The sequence below is a fragment of the Oncorhynchus nerka genome, linkage group LG5 (genome assembly GCF_034236695.1).
Source record: "Oncorhynchus nerka isolate Pitt River linkage group LG5, Oner_Uvic_2.0, whole genome shotgun sequence".
Classification (NCBI taxonomy): Eukaryota; Metazoa; Chordata; class Actinopteri; order Salmoniformes; family Salmonidae; genus Oncorhynchus; species Oncorhynchus nerka.
Window position 1 is genome coordinate 15,719,503 of NC_088400.1, and position 17,500 is coordinate 15,737,002.

Sequence of the window (17,500 nt, forward strand, 5' to 3'; positions counted from 1 at the left end):
GAGATTTACATTGTGTGAAGCAGCTAGAAGGATGTCAGACTGTCCAGTAGAGATTTACATTGTGTGAAGCAGCTAGAAGGATGTCAGACTGTCCAGTAGAGATTTACATTGTGTGAAGCAGCTAGAAGGATGTCAGACGGTCCAGTAGAGATTTACATTGTGTGAAGCAGCTAGAAGGATGTCAGACGGTCCAGTAGAGATTTACATTGTGTGCATTACTGTGAATTTAGCAGAACGTTTAAAGACAGGGACACTTTATTAGAAAAGTGACGAGATGTAATACAATACTTCAAGAAAATATGTTATTTTTTACAATGTGTTCTCTTACAAACAATAACTTTGAGTGTTGTTAAAGTCCATACAAATACTGCCAGTGTTTTAATTGATGGGGGACACTTTACGGTTAACTGAATAATCTTTCTAATCATAACAAACACCAATTTAATTTGGATTTTCAATCCCTCTCCAAAGTGTTTTCCCTTATTAATGAGCTCCTCATCTTGCACTGTGTCTGTGGCTTTTCCAAAGCAATGCAAGGTGACTCAACAAGGTCTCACAGTCACTGCAGAATGAGACGTTCAGCCATATTCTCCAAACGTCAACTTTCAAAGTTAAAGGTTAAGTTTAGGCACTCTTTCCAAATGGTTACGGTAAGGGTTACGGTTTGAGATAGGGTTAAAACATTTGTTTTTAATTGTCTCAACAACTGGGATCAAACACGCAACATTCTGATCCAGAGTCATGAGTCATGGGATTGCGGTCATTTGCCACCCCTGTCCACAGCACCCTAGCAAAACTCAAGTCTGTCTGTCTCTCTGGGTCCATCCCAGGTGACATCCTGTTCCCTATAAAGTCTATGTCTCTCTGGGTCCATCTCAAGTGACATCCTGTTCCCTATAAAGTCTATGTCTCTCTGGGTCCATCTCAAGTGACATCCTGTTCCCTATAAAGTCTATGTCTCTCTGGGTCCATCTCAAGTGACATCCTGTTCCCTATAAAGTCTATGTCTCTCTGGGTCCATCTGAAGTGACATGTCTCTCTGGGTCTATCTGAAGTGACATCCTGTTCCCTATAAAGTCTATGTCTCTCTGGGTCCATCTGAAGTGACATCCTGTTCCCTATAAAGTCTATGTCACTCTGGGTCCATCTGAAGTGACATGTCTCTCTGGGTCCATCTGAAGTGACATCCTGTTCCCTATAAAGTCTATGTCTCTCTGGGTCCATCTGAAGTGACATCCTGTTCCCTATAAAGTCTATGTCTCTCTGGGTCCATCTGAAGTGACATCCTGTTCCCTATAAAGTCTATGTCTCTCTGGGTCCATCTCAAGTGACATCCTGTTCCCTATAAAGTCTATGTCTCTCTGGGTCCATCTGAAGTGACATGTCTCTCTGGGTCCATCTCAAGTGACATCCTGTTCCCTATAAAGTCTATGTCTCTCTGGGTCCATCTGAAGTGACATCCTGTTCCCTATAAAGTCTATGTCTCTCTGGGTCCATCTCAAGTGACATCCTGTTCCCTATAAAGTCTATGTCTCTCTGGGTCCATCTCAAGTGACATCCTGTTCCCTATAAAGTCTATGTCTCTCTGGGTCCATCTGAAGTGACATGTCTCTCTGGGTCCATCTGAAGTGACATCCTGTTCCCTATAAAGTCTATGTCTCTCTGGGTCCATCTGAAGTGACATCCTGTTCCCTATAAAGTCTATGTCTCTCTGGGTCCATCTCAAGTGACATCCTGTTCCCTATAAAGTCTATGTCTCTCTGGGTCCATCTGAAGTGACATGTCTCTCTGGGTCCATCTGAAGTGACATCCTGTTCCCTATAAAGTCTATGTCTCTCTGGGTCCATCTGAAGTGACATCCTGTTCCCTATAAAGTCTATGTCACTCTGGGTCCATCTGAAGTGACATGTCTCTCTGGGTCCATCTGAAGTGACATCCTGTTCCCTATAAAGTCTATGTCTCTCTGGGTCCATCTGAAGTGACATCCTGTTCCCTATAAAGTCTATATCTCTCTGGGTCCATCTGAAGTGACATCCTGTTCCCTATAAAGTCTATGTCTCTCTGGGTCCATCTCAAGTGACATCCTGTTCCCTATAAAGTCTATGTCTCTCTGGGTCCATCTCAATTGACATCCTGTTCCCTATAAAGTCTATGTCTCTCTGGGTCCATCTGAAGTGACATGTCTCTCTGGGTCCATCTGAAGTGACATCCTGTTCCCTATAAAGTCTATGTCTCTCTGGGTCCATCTGAAGTGACATCCTGTTCCCTATAAAGTCTATGTCTCTCTGGGTCCATCTCAAGTGACATCCTGTTCCCTATAAAGTCTATGTCTCTCTGGGTCCATCTCAATTGACATCCTGTTCCCTATAAAGTCTATGTCTCTCTGGGTCCATCTGAAGTGACATGTCTCTCTGGGTCCATCTGAAGTGACATCCTGTTCCCTATAAAGTCTATGTCTCTCTGGGTCCATCTGAAGTGACATCCTGTTCCCTATAAAGTCTATGTCTCTCTGGGTCCATCTGAAGTGACATGTCTCTCTGTCCATCTGAAGTGACATCCTGTTCCCTATAAAGTCTATGTCTCTCTGGGTCCATCTCAAGTGACATCCTGTTCCCTATAAAGTCTATGTCTCTCTGGGTCCATCTCAAGTGACATCCTGTTCCCTATAAAGTCTATGTCTCTCTGGGTCCATCTGAAGTGACATGTCTCTCTGGGTCCATCTGAAGTGACATCCTGTTCCCTATAAAGTCTATGTATCTCTGGGTCCATCTGAAGTGACATCCTGTTCCCTATAACGTCTATGTCTCTCTGGGTCCATCTCAAGTGACATCCTGTTCCCTATAAAGTCTATGTCACTCTGGGTCCATCTGAAGTGACATGTCTCTCTGGGTCCATCTGAAGTGACATCCTGTTCCCTATAAAGTCTATGTCTCTCTGGGTCCATCTGAAGTGACATCCTGTTCCCTATAAAGTCTATGTCTCTCTGGGTCCATCTGAAGTGACATCCTGTTCCCTATAAAGTCTATGTCTCTCTGGGTCCATCTCAAGTGACATCCTGTTCCCTATAAAGTCTATGTCACTCTGGGTCCATCTGAAGTGACATGTCTCTCTGGGTCCATCTGAAGTGACATCCTGTTCCCTATAAAGTCTATGTCTCTCTGGGTCCATCTGAAGTGACATCCTGTTCCCTATAAAGTCTATATCTCTCTGGGTCCATCTGAAGTGACATCCTGTTCCCTATAAAGTCTATGTCTCTCTGGGTCCATCTCAAGTGACATCCTGTTCCCTATAAAGTCTATGTCTCTCTGGGTCCATCTCAATTGACATCCTGTTCCCTATAAAGTCTATGTCTCTCTGGGTCCATCTGAAGTGACATGTCTCTCTGGGTCCATCTGAAGTGACATCCTGTTCCCTATAAAGTCTATGTCTCTCTGGGTCCATCTGAAGTGACATCCTGTTCCCTATAAAGTCTATGTCTCTCTGGGTCCATCTCAAGTGACATCCTGTTCCCTATAAAGTCTATGTCTCTCTGGGTCCATCTCAATTGACATCCTGTTCCCTATAAAGTCTATGTCTCTCTGGGTCCATCTGAAGTGACATGTCTCTCTGGGTCCATCTGAAGTGACATCCTGTTCCCTATAAAGTCTATGTCTCTCTGGGTCCATCTGAAGTGACATCCTGTTCCCTATAAAGTCTATGTCTCTCTGGGTCCATCTGAAGTGACATGTCTCTCTGGGTCCATCTGAAGTGACATCCTGTTCCCTATAAAGTCTATGTCTCTCTGGGTCCATCTCAAGTGACATCCTGTTCCCTATAAAGTCTATGTCTCTCTGGGTCCATCTCAAGTGACATCCTGTTCCCTATAAAGTCTATGTCTCTCTGGGTCCATCTGAAGTGACATGTCTCTCTGGGTCCATCTGAAGTGACATCCTGTTCCCTATAAAGTCTATGTATCTCTGGGTCCATCTGAAGTGACATCCTGTTCCCTATAACGTCTATGTCTCTCTGGGTCCATCTCAAGTGACATCCTGTTCCCTATAAAGTCTATGTCACTCTGGGTCCATCTGAAGTGACATGTCTCTCTGGGTCCATCTGAAGTGACATCCTGTTCCCTATAAAGTCTATGTCTCTCTGGGTCCATCTGAAGTGACATCCTGTTCCCTATAAAGTCTATGTCTCTCTGGGTCCATCTGAAGTGACATCCTGTTCCCTATAAAGTCTATGTCTCTCTGGGTCCATCTCAAGTGACATCCTGTTCCCTATAAAGTCTATGTCTCTCTGGGTCCATCTGAAGTGACATGTCTCTCTGGGTCCATCTGAAGTGACATCCTGTTCCCTATAAAGTCTGTCTCTCTGGGTCCATCTCAAGTGACATCCTGTTCCCTATAAAGTCTATGTCTCTCTGGGTCCATCTCAAGTGACATCCTGTTCCCTATAAAGTCTATGTCTCTCTGTCATGTTATGTCTTGTCCCTGTGCTTTCTCTTCTCTTCGTTTCCCCCTGCTGGTCGTATTAGGTTACTATCTTTCTCTCTCTATCGTTCCGTTCCTGCTCCCAGCTGTTCCCCATTCTCCTAACGACCTCGTTTACTCTCTCACACCTGTCTCCTCTTTTGCCCTCTGATGATGTCTCTATTTCTCTCTCTGTTTCTGCTTCTGTCCTTGTCGGATTCTTGTTTGCTTTGCCCTTGTCCCGTCCTGTCGTAATCTGCCTCTTCATTAGATGCTGCGTGTGAGCAGGTGTCTCTGTCCTCTACGGCCCGCACCTACCCAGAGGGACCTGCAGTCTGTTGCCGCTAGCCCTGCAATTCTCCTCTACTACTAGAAGGAGGACTCTCCTGCAAAGATAGAGGATTTATGTTTTCCCTGTTTGGACATCTCCTGTAAAGATTGAGGATTTATGTTTTCCCTGTTTGGACATTAAAAGACTGTTTCTGTTGAATCGCTGTTGGGTCCTCACTCACGCATAACAGAAGAATCCGACCAAGAATGGACCCAGCGACTTCGGATCCTCTCTACTCAGCCGTCGAGATCCAGGGAACGATGCTAGGCAGACACGAGCAGGAATTGTCTGCTGCTCGACATGCCGTTGAGACCCTGGCCGCCCAAGTCTCCGACCTCTCGAAACATATTCACAATCTCCGCCTCGATCCACCGGCTACTTCCAGGGCTTCCGAGTCTCCGGAGCCCAGAATTAATAACCCACCGTGTTACTCTGGGGAGTCCATTGAATGCCGCTCGTTTCTCACCCAGTGTGATATTGTGTTCTCTCTCCAGCCCAACACATACTCCAGGGGTACAGCTCGTATCGCCTACGTCATATCTCTCCTTACTGGACGGGCTCGTGAGTGGGGCACCGCAATCTGGGAGGCAAGGGCTGAGTGTACTAACCAGTATCAGAACTTTAAGGAGGAGATGATACGGGTTTTTGATCGTTCAGTTTTTGGGAAAGAAGCTTCCAGGGCTCTGTCTTCCCTATGTCAAGGTAATCGATCCATAACGGACTACTCTATAGAGTTTCGCACTCTTGCTGCCTCCAGTGACTGAACGAGCAGGCCGGCGTTGCTCGCTCGTTTTCTGGAGGGTCTCCACGCGGAGGTAAAGGATGAGATTCTCTCCCGGGAGGTTCCTTCCAGCGTGGATTCTTTGATTGAACTCGCTATTCGTATAGAACGACGGGTAGATCTTCGTCACCGAGCTCGTGGAAGAGAGCTCGCGTTATCCGTTTCCCCCCTCTCCGCATCACTACCATCTTCCTCCACTGGCTCAGGTGCTTGAGCCCATGCAGCTGGGGGGTATTCGCATCTCGACTAAGGAGAGGGAACGGAGAATCACCAACCGCCTCTGTCTCTATTGCGGTTCCGCTGGTCATTTTGTCATTTCATGTCCAGTAAAAGCCAGAGCTCATCAGTAAGCGGAGGGCTACTGGTGAGCGCTACTACTCAGGTCTCTCCTTCAAGATCCTGTACTACCTTGTCGGTCCATCTACGCTGGACCGGTTCGGCAGCTTCCTGCAGTGCCTTGATAGACTCTGGGGCGGAGGGCTGTTTTATGGACGAAGCCTGGGCTCGGGAACATGACATTCCTCTCAGACAGTTAGGGGAGCCCACGGCCCTGTTCGCCTTGGATGGTAGTCCTCTCCCCAGGATTCAGCGTGAAACGCTACCTTTAACCCTCACTGTCTCTGGTAATCATAGCGAAACCATTTCTTTTTTGATTTTTCGTTCACCTTTTACACCTGTTGTTTTGGGCCATCCCTGGCTAGTGTGTCATAATCCTTCTATTAATTGGTCTAGTAATTCTATCCTCTCCTGGAACGTCTCTTGTCATGTGAAATGTTTAATGTCTGCTATCCCTCCTGTTTCTTCTGCCCCCTCTTCACAGGAGGAGCCTGGTGATTTGACAGGGGGTGCCGGAGGAATATCATGATCTGCGCACGGTCTTCAGTCGGTCCAGGGCCACCTCCCTTCCTCCTCACCGGTCGTATGATTGTAGTATTGATCTCCTTCCGGGTACCACTCCCCCCCGGGGTAGACTATACTCTCTGTCGGCTCCCGAACGTAAGGCTCTCGAAGATTATTTGTCTGTAGCTCTCGACGCCGGTACCGTAGTCCCTTCCTCCTCTCCCGCTGGAGCGGGGTTTTTTATTTATTTTTATTTTTAAATTTTTTATTTATTTTTTTGTTAAGAAAAAGGACGGTACCCTGCGCCCCTGCGTGGATTATCGAGGGCTGAATGACATAACGGTTAAGAATCGTTATCCGCTTCCCCTTATGTCTTCAGCCTTCGAGATCCTGCAGGGAGCCAGGTTTTTCACTAAGTTGGACCTTCGTAACGCTTACCATCTCGTGCGCATCAGGGAGGGGGACGAGTGGAAAACTGTGTTTAACACTCCGTTAGGGCACTTTGAATACCGGGTTCTGCCGTTCGGTCTCGCTAACGCTCCTGCTGTCTTTCAGGCATTAGTGAATGATGTACTGAGAGACATGCTGAACATCTTTGTTTTCGTGTACCTAGACGATATCCTGATTTTTTTCACCGTCACTCCAGATTCATGTTCAGCACGTTCGACGTGTTCTCCAGCGCCTTTTAGAGAATTGTCTTTATGTGAAGGCTGAGAAGTGCGCTTTTCATGTCTCCTCCGTCGCATTTCTCGGTTCTGTTATTTCCGCTGAAGGCATTCAGATGGATTCCGCTAAGGTCCAAGCTGTCAGTGATTGGCCCGTCCCTAAGTCACGTGTCGAGCTGCAGCGCTTTCTCGGTTTCGCGAATTTCTATCGTCGTTTCATTCGTAATTTCGGTCAGGTGGCAGCTCCTCTCACAGCCCTTACTTCTGTCAAGACGTGCTTTAAGTGGTCCGTTTCCGCCCAGGGAGCTTTTGATCTCCTCAAGAAGCGTTTTACATCCGCTCCTATCCTTGTTACACCTGACGTCTCTAGACAGTTCATTGTCGAGGTTGACGCGTCAGAGGTGGGCGTGGGAGCCATTCTGTCCCAGCGCTCCCATTCTGACGATAAGGTCCATCCTTGCGCGTATTTTTCTCATCGCCTGTCGCCGTCGGAACGTAACTATGATGTGGGAAACCGCGAACTGCTCGCCATCCGCTTAGCCCTAGGCGAATGGCGACAGTGGTTGGAGGGGCGACCGTTCCTTTGTCGTTTGGACTGACCATAAGAACCTTGAGTACATCCGTTCTGCCAAACGACTTAATGCGCGTCAGGCTCGTTGGGCGCTGTTTTTCGCTCGTTTGAGTTCGTTATTTCTTATCGTCCGGGCTCAAAGAACACCAAGCCTGATGCTTTGTCCCGTCTCTTCAGTTCTTCAGTAGCCTCCACCGACCCCGAGGGGATTCTCCCTGAGGGGCGTGTTGTCGGGTTGACTGTCTGGGGAATTGAGAGGCAGGTAAAGCAAGCACTCGCTCACACTCCGTCGCCGCGCGCTTGTCCTAGGAACCTTCTTTTCGTTCCCGTTCCTACTCGTCTGGCCGTTCTTCAGTGGGCTCACTCTGCCAAGTTAGCCAGCCATCCCGGCGTTCGGGGTACGCTTGCTTCTATTCGCCAGCGTTTCTGGTGGCCCACTCAGGAGCGTGACACGCGTCGTTTCGTGGCTGCTTGTTCGGACTGCGCGCAGACTAAGTCCGGTAACTCTCCTCCTGCCGGCCGTCTCAGACCGCTTTCTATTCCCTCTCGACCGTGGTCTCACATCGCCTTAGACTTTATTACCGGTCTTCCTTCGTCAGCGGGGAAGACTGTTATTCTAACGGTTGTCGATAGGTTCTCTAAGGCGGCTCATTTTATTCCCCTCGCTAAGCTTCCTTCTGCTAAAGAGACGGCACAAATCATCATTGAGAATGTTTTCAGAATTCATGGCCTTCCGTCAGACGCCGTTTCGGACAGGGGTCCGCAATTCACGTCTCAATTTTGGAGGAGTTTTGCCGTTTGATTGGGGCTTCCGTCAGTCTCTCTTCCGGTTTTCACCCCCAGTCTAACGGTCAAGCAGAACGGGCCAATCAGACGATTGGTCGCATCTTACGCAGTCTTTCCTTTCGAAATCCTGCGTCTTGGGCAGAACAGCTCCCCTGGGCAGAATACGCTCACAACTCGCTTCCTTCGTCTGCGACTGGGCTATCTCCTTTTCAGAGTAGCCTCGGGTACCAGCCTCCTCTGTTCTCGTCCCAGCTCGCCGAGTCCAGCGTCCCCTCCGCTCAGGCTTTTGTCCAACGTTGTGAGCGCACCTGGAAGAGGGTCAGGTCTGCACTTTGCCGTTATAGGGCGCAGACTGTGAGAGCCGCTAATAAGCGTAAGACTAAGAGTCCTAGGTATTGTCGCGGTCAGAGAGTATGGCTCTCCACTCGTAACCTTCCCCTTATGACAGCTTCTCGCAAGTTGACCCCGCGGTTCATTGGTCCGTTCCGTATTTCTCAGGTCATTAATCCTGTCGCAGTGCGACTTCTTCTTCCGCGACATCTTCGTCGCGTCCACCCGGTCTTCCATGTCTCCTGTGTCAAGCCTTTTCTTCGCGCCCCCCGTTCGTCTTCCCCCCGTCCTTGTCGAGGGCGCACCTATCTACAGGGTCCGGAAGATTATGGACATGCGTCCTCGGGGCCGTGGTCATCAGTACCTAGTGGATTGGGAGGGTTACGGTCCTGAGGAAAGGAGTTGGGTTCCATCTCGGGACGTGCTGGACCGTTCGCTGATCGATGATTTCCTCCGTTGCCGCCAGGTTTCTTCCTCGAGTGCGCCAGGAGGCGCTCGGTGAGTGGGGGGGTACTGTCATGTTATGTCTTGTCCCTGTGCTTTCTCTTCTCTTCGTTTCCCCCTGCTGGTCGTATTAGGTTACTATCTTTCTCTCTCTATCGTTCCGTTCCTGCTCCCAGCTGTTCCCCATTCTCCTAACGACCTCGTTTACTCTCTCACACCTGTCTCCTCTTTTGCCCTCTGATTATGTCTCTATTTCTCTCTCTGTTTCTGCTTTTGTCCTTGTCGGATTCTTGTTTGCTTTGCCCTTGTCCCGTCCTGTCGTAATCTGCCTCTTCATTAGATGCTGCGTGTGAGCAGGTGTCTCTGTCCTCTACGGCCCGCGCCTACCCAGAGGGACCTGCAGTCTGTTGCCGCTAGCCCTGCAATTCTCCTCTACTACTAGAAGGACTCTCCTGCAAAGATAGAGGATTTATGTTTTCCCTGTTTGGACATCTCCTGTAAAGATTGAGGATTTATGTTTTCCCTGTTTGGACATTAAAAGACTGTTTCTGTTGAATCGCTGTTGGGTCCTCACTCACGCATAACACTCTCTGAGTCCATCTGAAGTGACATGTCTCTCTGGGTCCATCTCAAGTGACATCCTGTTCCCTATAAAGTCTATGTCTCTCTGGGTCCATCTGAAGTGACATGTCTCTCTGGGTCCATCTGAAGTGACATCCTGTTCCCTATAAAGTCTATGTCTCTCTGGGTCCATCTGAAGTGACATCCTGTTCCCTATAAAGTCTATGTCTCTCTGGGTCCATCTCAAGTGACATCCTGTTCCCTATAAAGTCTGTCTCTCTGGGTCCATCTCAAGTGACATCCTGTTCCCTATTAAAGTCTATGTCTCTCTGGGTCCATCTGAAGTGACATGTCTCTCTGGGTCCATCTAATGTGACATCCTGTTCCCTATAAAGTCTATGTCTCTCTGGGTCCATCTGAAGTGACATCCTGTTCCCTATAAAGTCTATGTCTCTCTGGGTCCATCTCAAGTGACATCCTGTTCCCTATAAAGTCTATGTCTCTCTGGGTCCATCTGAAGTGACATGTCTTTCTGGGTCCATCTCAGGTGACATCCTGTTATAAACATAAATATGGGTTGTATTTACAATGGTGTTTGTTCTTCACTGGTTGCCCTTTTCTCGTGGCAACAGGTCACAAATCTTGCTGCTGTGATGTCACACTGGTATTTCAAAATTGGATTTTGTTTTCGAATTCTTCGTGGATCTGTGTAATCTGAGTGAAATATGTGTCTCTAATATGGTCATACATTTTGCAGGAGGTTAGGAAGTGCAACACCCTAGAAAAACTCATGTCTACTTGATGGTAATAGCGTTCACTGTTGCATCAAGTGGCTGGTTTTGAAGGCAATTCTCGTCATCCTCAGGACATGGATAGATGTCCAATCCTGAACGATCTCCCTGGGTGGCCAGCTGTTACATACTCATTTTAGGAATATTTTTTACATTTTTGTGTCATGTCTGAATTTCTCATTAAAATTTTCCTTTTAATTACCTGGAGGGGAACCTAATTAAAACACGACCGTGTGATTGTCATGAAACCGACATGAAGCCAAGAAAGAAAGTCTGTGTCCCAAATGACACCCTATTCCCTATACCGTATAGTGCATTACTTTTGACCAGGACCCATGAGGCTCTAGTATAAAGTAGTGCACTATTAAGGAAATAGGATGCCATTTGTTTAACTCTCTGAAACCAATAGCTGTTATCTGGACTGGAAGCATCTCATTGTAGAGCCTATAACAACTATATGTCTGTGTGCCAGTAGACAACTATTCTTTCTGATTAAATATTATAGATGTGTTTTCATCTATCTGTGGTATGTTTATGATTACCAAGGCTAATGCCTGATCCACTCTGAATAGAAGTTCAGTGGAGTAGCTTTGTCCGTAGGACAGGAGTCTAGATGTACCACCGCGAGGACAGGAGTCTAGATGTACCACCTCGAGGACAGGAGTTTAGATGTACCACCTCGAGGACAGGGACACTAGTCTATCTCCTGTTTCTGTAGTGAGGCAGCTTGATGTACCAGGACACTAGTCTATCTCCTGTTTCTCTATTGAGGCAGCTTGATGTACCACCTCCCTGGACAGGGACACTAGTCTATCTCCTGTTTCTGTAGTGAGGCAGCTTGATGTACCACTTCCCTGGACAGGGACACTAGTCTATCTCCTGTTTCTCTAGTGAGGCAGCTTGATGTACCACCTCCCTGGACATGGACACTAGTCTATCTCCTGTTTCTGTAGTGAAGTAGCTTGATGTACCAGGACACTAGTCTATCTCCTGTTTCTGTAGTGAGGTAGGTTGATGTACCACCTCCCTGGACAGGGACACTACATTTACATTTACATTTAAGTCATTTAGCAGACGCTCTTATCCAGAGCGACTTACAAATTGGTGCGTTCACCTTATGACATCCAGTGGAACAGCCACTTTACAATAGTGCATCTAAATCTTTTAAGGGGGGTGAGAAGGATTACTTTATCCTATCCTAGGTATTCCTTAAAGAGGTGGGGTTTCAGGTGTCTCCGGAAGGTGGTGATTGACTCCGCTGTCCTGGCGTCGTGAGGGAGTTTGTTCCACCATTGGGGGCCAGAGCAGCGAACAGTTTTGACTGGGCTGAGCGGGAACTGTACTTCCTCAGTGGTAGGGAGGCGAGCAGGCCAGCGGTGGATGAACGCAGTGCCCTTGTTTGGGTGTAGGGCCTGATCAGAGCCTGGAGGTACTGAGGTGCCGTTCCCCTTACAGCTCCGTAGGCAAGCACCATGGTCTTGTAGCGGATGCGAGCTTCAACTGGAAGCCAGTGGAGAGAGCGGAGGAGCGGGGTGACGTGAGAGAACTTGGGAAGGTTGAACACCAGACGGGCTGCGGCGTTCTGGATGAGTTGTAGGGGTTTAATGGCACAGGCAGGAGCCCAGCCAACAGCGAGTTGCAGTAATCCAGACGGGAGATGACAAGTGCCTGGATTAGGACCTGCGCCGCTTCCTGTGTGAGGCAGGGTCGTACTCTGCGGATGTTGTAGAGCATGAACCTACAGGAACGGGCCACCGCCTTGATGTTAGTTGAGAACGACAGGGTGTTGTCCAGGATCACGCCAAGGTTCTTAGCGCTCTGGGAGGAGGACACAATGGAGTTGTCAACCGTGATGGCGAGATCATGGAACGGGCAGTCCTTCCCGGGAGGAAGAGCAGCTCCGTCTTGCCGAGGTTCAGCTTGAGGTGGTGATCCGTCATCCACACTGATATGTCTGCCAGACATGCAGAGATGCGATTCGCCACCTGGTCATCAGAAGGGGGAAAGGAGAAGATTAATTGTGTGTCGTCTGCATAGCAATGATAGGAGAGACCGTGTGAGGTTATGACAGAGCCAAGTGACTTGGTGTATAGCGAGAATAGGAGAGGGCCTAGAACAGAGCCCTGGGGGACGCCAGTGGTGAGAGCGCGTGGTGAGGAGACAGATTCTCGCCACGCCACCTGGTAGGAGCGACCTGTCAGGTAGGACGCAATCCAAGCGTGGGCCGCGCCGGAGATGCCCAACTCGGAGAGGGTGGAGAGGAGGATCTGATGGTTCACAGTATCGAAGGCAGCCGATAGGTCTAGAAGGATGAGAGCAGAGGAGAGAGTTAGCTTTAGCAGTGCGGAGCGCCTCCGTGATACAGAGAAGAGCAGTCTCAGTTGAATGACTAGTCTTGAAACCTGACTGATTTGGATCAAGAAGGTCATTCTGAGAGAGATAGCGGGAGAGCTGGCCAAGGACGGCACGTTCAAGAGTTTTGGATAGAAAAGAAAGAAGGGATACTGGTCTGTAGTTGTTGACATCGGAGGGATCGAGTGTAGGTTTTTCAGAAGGGGTGCAACTCTCGCTCTCTTGAAGACGGAAGGGACGTAGCCAGCGGTCAGGGATGAGTTGATGAGCGAGGTGAGGTAAGGGAGAAGGTCTCCGGAAATGGTCTGGAGAAGAGAGGAGGGGATAGGGTCAAGCGGGCAGGTTGTTGGGCGGCCGGCCATCACAAGACGCGAGATTTCATCTGGAGAGAGGGGAGAAAGAGGTCAGAGCACAGGGTAGGGCAGTGTGAGCAGAACCAGCGGTGTCGTTTGACTTAGCAAACGAGGATTGGATGTCGTCGACCTTCTTTTCAAAATGGTTGACGAAGTCATCTGCAGAGAGGGAGGAGGGGGGGGGAGGGGGAGGAGGATTCAGGAGGGAGGAGAAGGTGGCAAAGAGCTTCCTAGGGTTAGAGGCAGATGCTTGGAATTTAGAGTGGTAGAAAGTGGCTTTAGCAGCAGAGACAGAAGAGGAAAATGTAGAGAGGAGGGAGTGAAAGGATGCCAGGTCCGCAGGGAGGCGAGTTTTCCTCCATAGACACTAGTCTATCTCCTGTTTCTGTAGTGAGGTAGCTTGATGTACCACCCTCTGGACAGGGACACTAGTCTGTTGCAGGGCTTTACCACCGTCTTCCTCGTCATCTCCAGTGAATAGAGTGGATCACTGAATAAGAGCAATAGTCAATAGTCTCCAGAACAACATTTTCTTTGGGTTCCAGGTTAGTCACTCTGAAGTTAATGACACAGCGCTCTGTCTCTCAGCCAAAGCCTCTCTCATATTGTACTGTAGACTGTGTACACACACACACACACACACACACACACACACACACACACACACACACACACACACACACACACACACACACACACAGCGGAGCACAGTTCTGCAGTGGGATGATAGTGTTGTGCAGTGTTCTGATGTACATTCAGTACATTCAGTACGGCCCTTGTCTCAGTGTCAGCAGAATGTCCTGAAGCGTGCTGGGGGCTGTATTAGAGGGACACAGCAATTAATGTGACTGACATCATTCAGATTGATGGCTGGGACCCTGAACTAGTGAGGAAGGGAGGGAAGGAGGGAGGGAGGAAGAAAGAAAGGAGGGAGGGAGGGGATTAGGGTGGGAGGGAGGCAGGCAGGCAGGGTGGGAGAGACATATTGATGATGATGACACCTGTTTCTGTCTGTCTCTCTGGGTCCATCTGAAGTGACATCCTGTTCCCTATAAAGTCTATGTCTCTCTGGGTCCATCTGAAGTGACATCCTGTTCCCTATAAAGTCTATGTCTCTCTGGGTCCATCTGAAGTGACATCCTGTTCCCTATAAAGTCTATGTCTCTCTGGGTCCATCTGAAGTGACATCCTGTTCCCTATAAAGTCTGTCTCTCTGGGTCCATCTGAAGTGACATCCTGTTCCCTATAAAGTCTATGTCTCTCTGGGTCCATCTGAAGTGACATCCTGTTCCCTATAAAGTCTGTCTCTCTGGGTCCATCTCAAGTGACATCCTGTTCCCTATAAAGTCTATGTCTCTCTGGGTCCATCTCAAGTGACATCCTGTTCCCTATAAAGCCTGTCTGTCTCTCTGGGTCCATCTGAAGTGACATCCTGTTCCCTATAAAGTCTGTCTCTCTGGGTCCATCTGAAGTGACATCCTGTTCCCTATAAAGTCTATGTCTCTCTGGGTCCATCTGAAGTGATATCCTGTTCCCTATAAAGTCTGTCTCTCTGGGTCCATCTCAAGTGACATCCTGTTCCCTATAAAGTCTATGTCTCTCTGGGTCCATCTCAAGTGACATCCTGTTCCCTATAAAGCCCGTCTGTCTCTCTGGGTCCATCTCAAGTGACATCCTGTTCCCTATAAAGCATGTCTGTCTCTCTGGGTCCATCTCAGGTGACATCCTGTTCCCTATAAAGTCTATGTCTCTCTGGGTCCATCTGAAGTGACATCCTGTTCCCTATAAAGTCTATGTCTCTCTGGGTCCATCTGAAGTGACATCCTGTTCCCTATAAAGTCTATGTCTCTCTGGGTCCATCTCAAGTGACATCCTGTTCCCTATAAAGTCTATGTCTCTCTGGGTCCATCTCAAGTGACATCCTGTTCCCTATAAAGTGCACTGCCTTTTACCAGGACCCATAAGGTGCAATTTGGGATGCAGCCTCTCTCTCTTTCTCTAAGGGGCTTTATTGGCATGGGAAACATATGTTAACATTGCCAAAGCAAGTGCAATAGATAATAAACCAAAGTGAAATAAACAATACAAAATTTGTAGTAAACATTACACTCACAGAAGTTCCAAAAGAATAAAGACATTTCAAATGTCATATTATGTATATATATGTCACGTTCACTGTCTTCAACCTCCCTGTCATAGATGAGCCAAGGCGCAGCGTGCATGAAATTCCACATCTTTAATAAAGTGAAACCTTCACAAAAAAAAACAGGTAAACAGAAACCGACCGCGACCCGACCGTGGGGCACACAAACACACACAGAAAATAAATAATTACCCACAAACACAAGTGGGAAAAAGGCTGCCTAAGTATGATTCCCAATCAGAGACAACGATAGACAGCTGCCTCAGATTGGGAACCATACCCGGCCAACAAAGAAACAGACAAACTAGAATGCCCACCCAAATCACGCGCTGACCAACCAAATAGAGAAATAAAAAGGCTCTCTAAGGTCAGGGCGTGACAATATACAGTGTTGTAATGATGTGCAAATAGTTAAAGTACACAAGGGAAAATAAATTAACATAATTATGGGTTGTATTTACAATGGTGTTTCTTCTTCACTGGTTGCCCTTTTTTTTGTGGCAACAGGTCACACATCTATTTCACCCAATAGATATAGGATTTATCAAAATTGGATTTGTTTTTCAAATTCTTTGTAGGTCTTGGTAATCTGAGGGAAATATGTGTCTCTAATATGGTCATACATTTTGCAGGAGGTTAGGAAGTGCAGTTCAGTTTCCACCTCATTTTGTGGGCAATGTGCACATAGCCAGGTCTGCCTTCGGCGGCCTTTCTCAATAGAAAGGCTATGCTCACTGAATCTGAATTTTGGGTCAGTCACAGTGGTCAGGTATCCTGCCACTGTGTACTCTCTGTTTAGGGCCAAATAGCATTCTAGTTTTCCCTGTTTATTTGTTAATTCTTTCCAATGTGTCAAGTAATTATGTTTTTTTTTTTCTCATGATTTGGTTGGGTCTAATTGTGTTGCTGTCCTGGGGCTCTGTGGGGTCTGTTTGTGTTTGTGAACAGAGCCCCAGGACCAGCTTGCTTAGGGGGCTCTTTTCCAAGTTAATTTCTCTGTAGGTGATGGTAGAATTTTAACGGCTCTTTTCTGGATTTTGATCATTAGTGGGTATCGGCTTAATTCTGCTCTACATGCATTATTTGATGTTTTACGTTGTACAAATCAAATCAAATCAAATTTATTTATATAGCCCTTCGTACATCAGCTGATATCTCAAAGTGCTGTACAGAAACCCAGCCTAAAACCCCAAACAGCAAGCAATGCAGGTGTACACTGAGGATATGTTTGCAGAATTCTGCATGCAGTCTTAATTTGGTGTTTGTCCCATTTTGCGAATTCTTGGTTGGTGAGCGGAAACCAGACCTCACAACCATAAAGGCCAATGGGTTCTATAACTGATTCAAGTAATTGGTATATTGAATTTATGTTCCTTTTGATGGTATAGAAGGCCCTTCTTGCCTTGTCTCTCAGATTGTTCACAGATTCTGTGGATTCTTCAATTACATTGAGCTGATTTCTGACGTGCTGTTCTTTCTTTTTCCGTAGTGTATTTCTGTATTGTTTTAGTGATTCACCATAGTGATGGCATAGGCTCAGGTTTTCTGGGTTTCTATGTTTTTGGTTGGACAGGTTTCTCAATTTCTTTCTTAGGTTTTTGCATTCTTCATCAAACCATTTGTCATTGTTGTTAATCTTTGGATTTGATAGGGAAGCTGAGAGGTAAAATATACTTTTTAGGTTTTCTGCTGCCAAGTTTATACCTTCACTATTGCAGAGAAACGTTTTGTCCAAGAAGTTGTCTAAAAGGGATTGAATTTGTTGTTGCCTTATTGTTTTTGGTAGGTTTCCACACTACTTTCCTTCCATCTGTAGCATTTCTTAATATTATTCAGTTCCTTTGGCTTTGATGCCTCATGAATGAGTTTTGCTCTGTTCAAGTAGACTGATTTTGCTGTGATCTGATAGGGGTGTCAGTGGGCTGACTGTGAACACTCTGAGAGAATCTGGGTTGAAGTCAGTGGGCTCACTGTGAACGCTCTGAGAGACTCTGGGTTGAGGTCAGTGGGCTGACTGAACGCTCTGAGAGACTCTGGGTTGAGATCATTGATAAAGTAGTCTACAGTACTACTGCCAAGAGATGAGCTATAGGTGTACCTA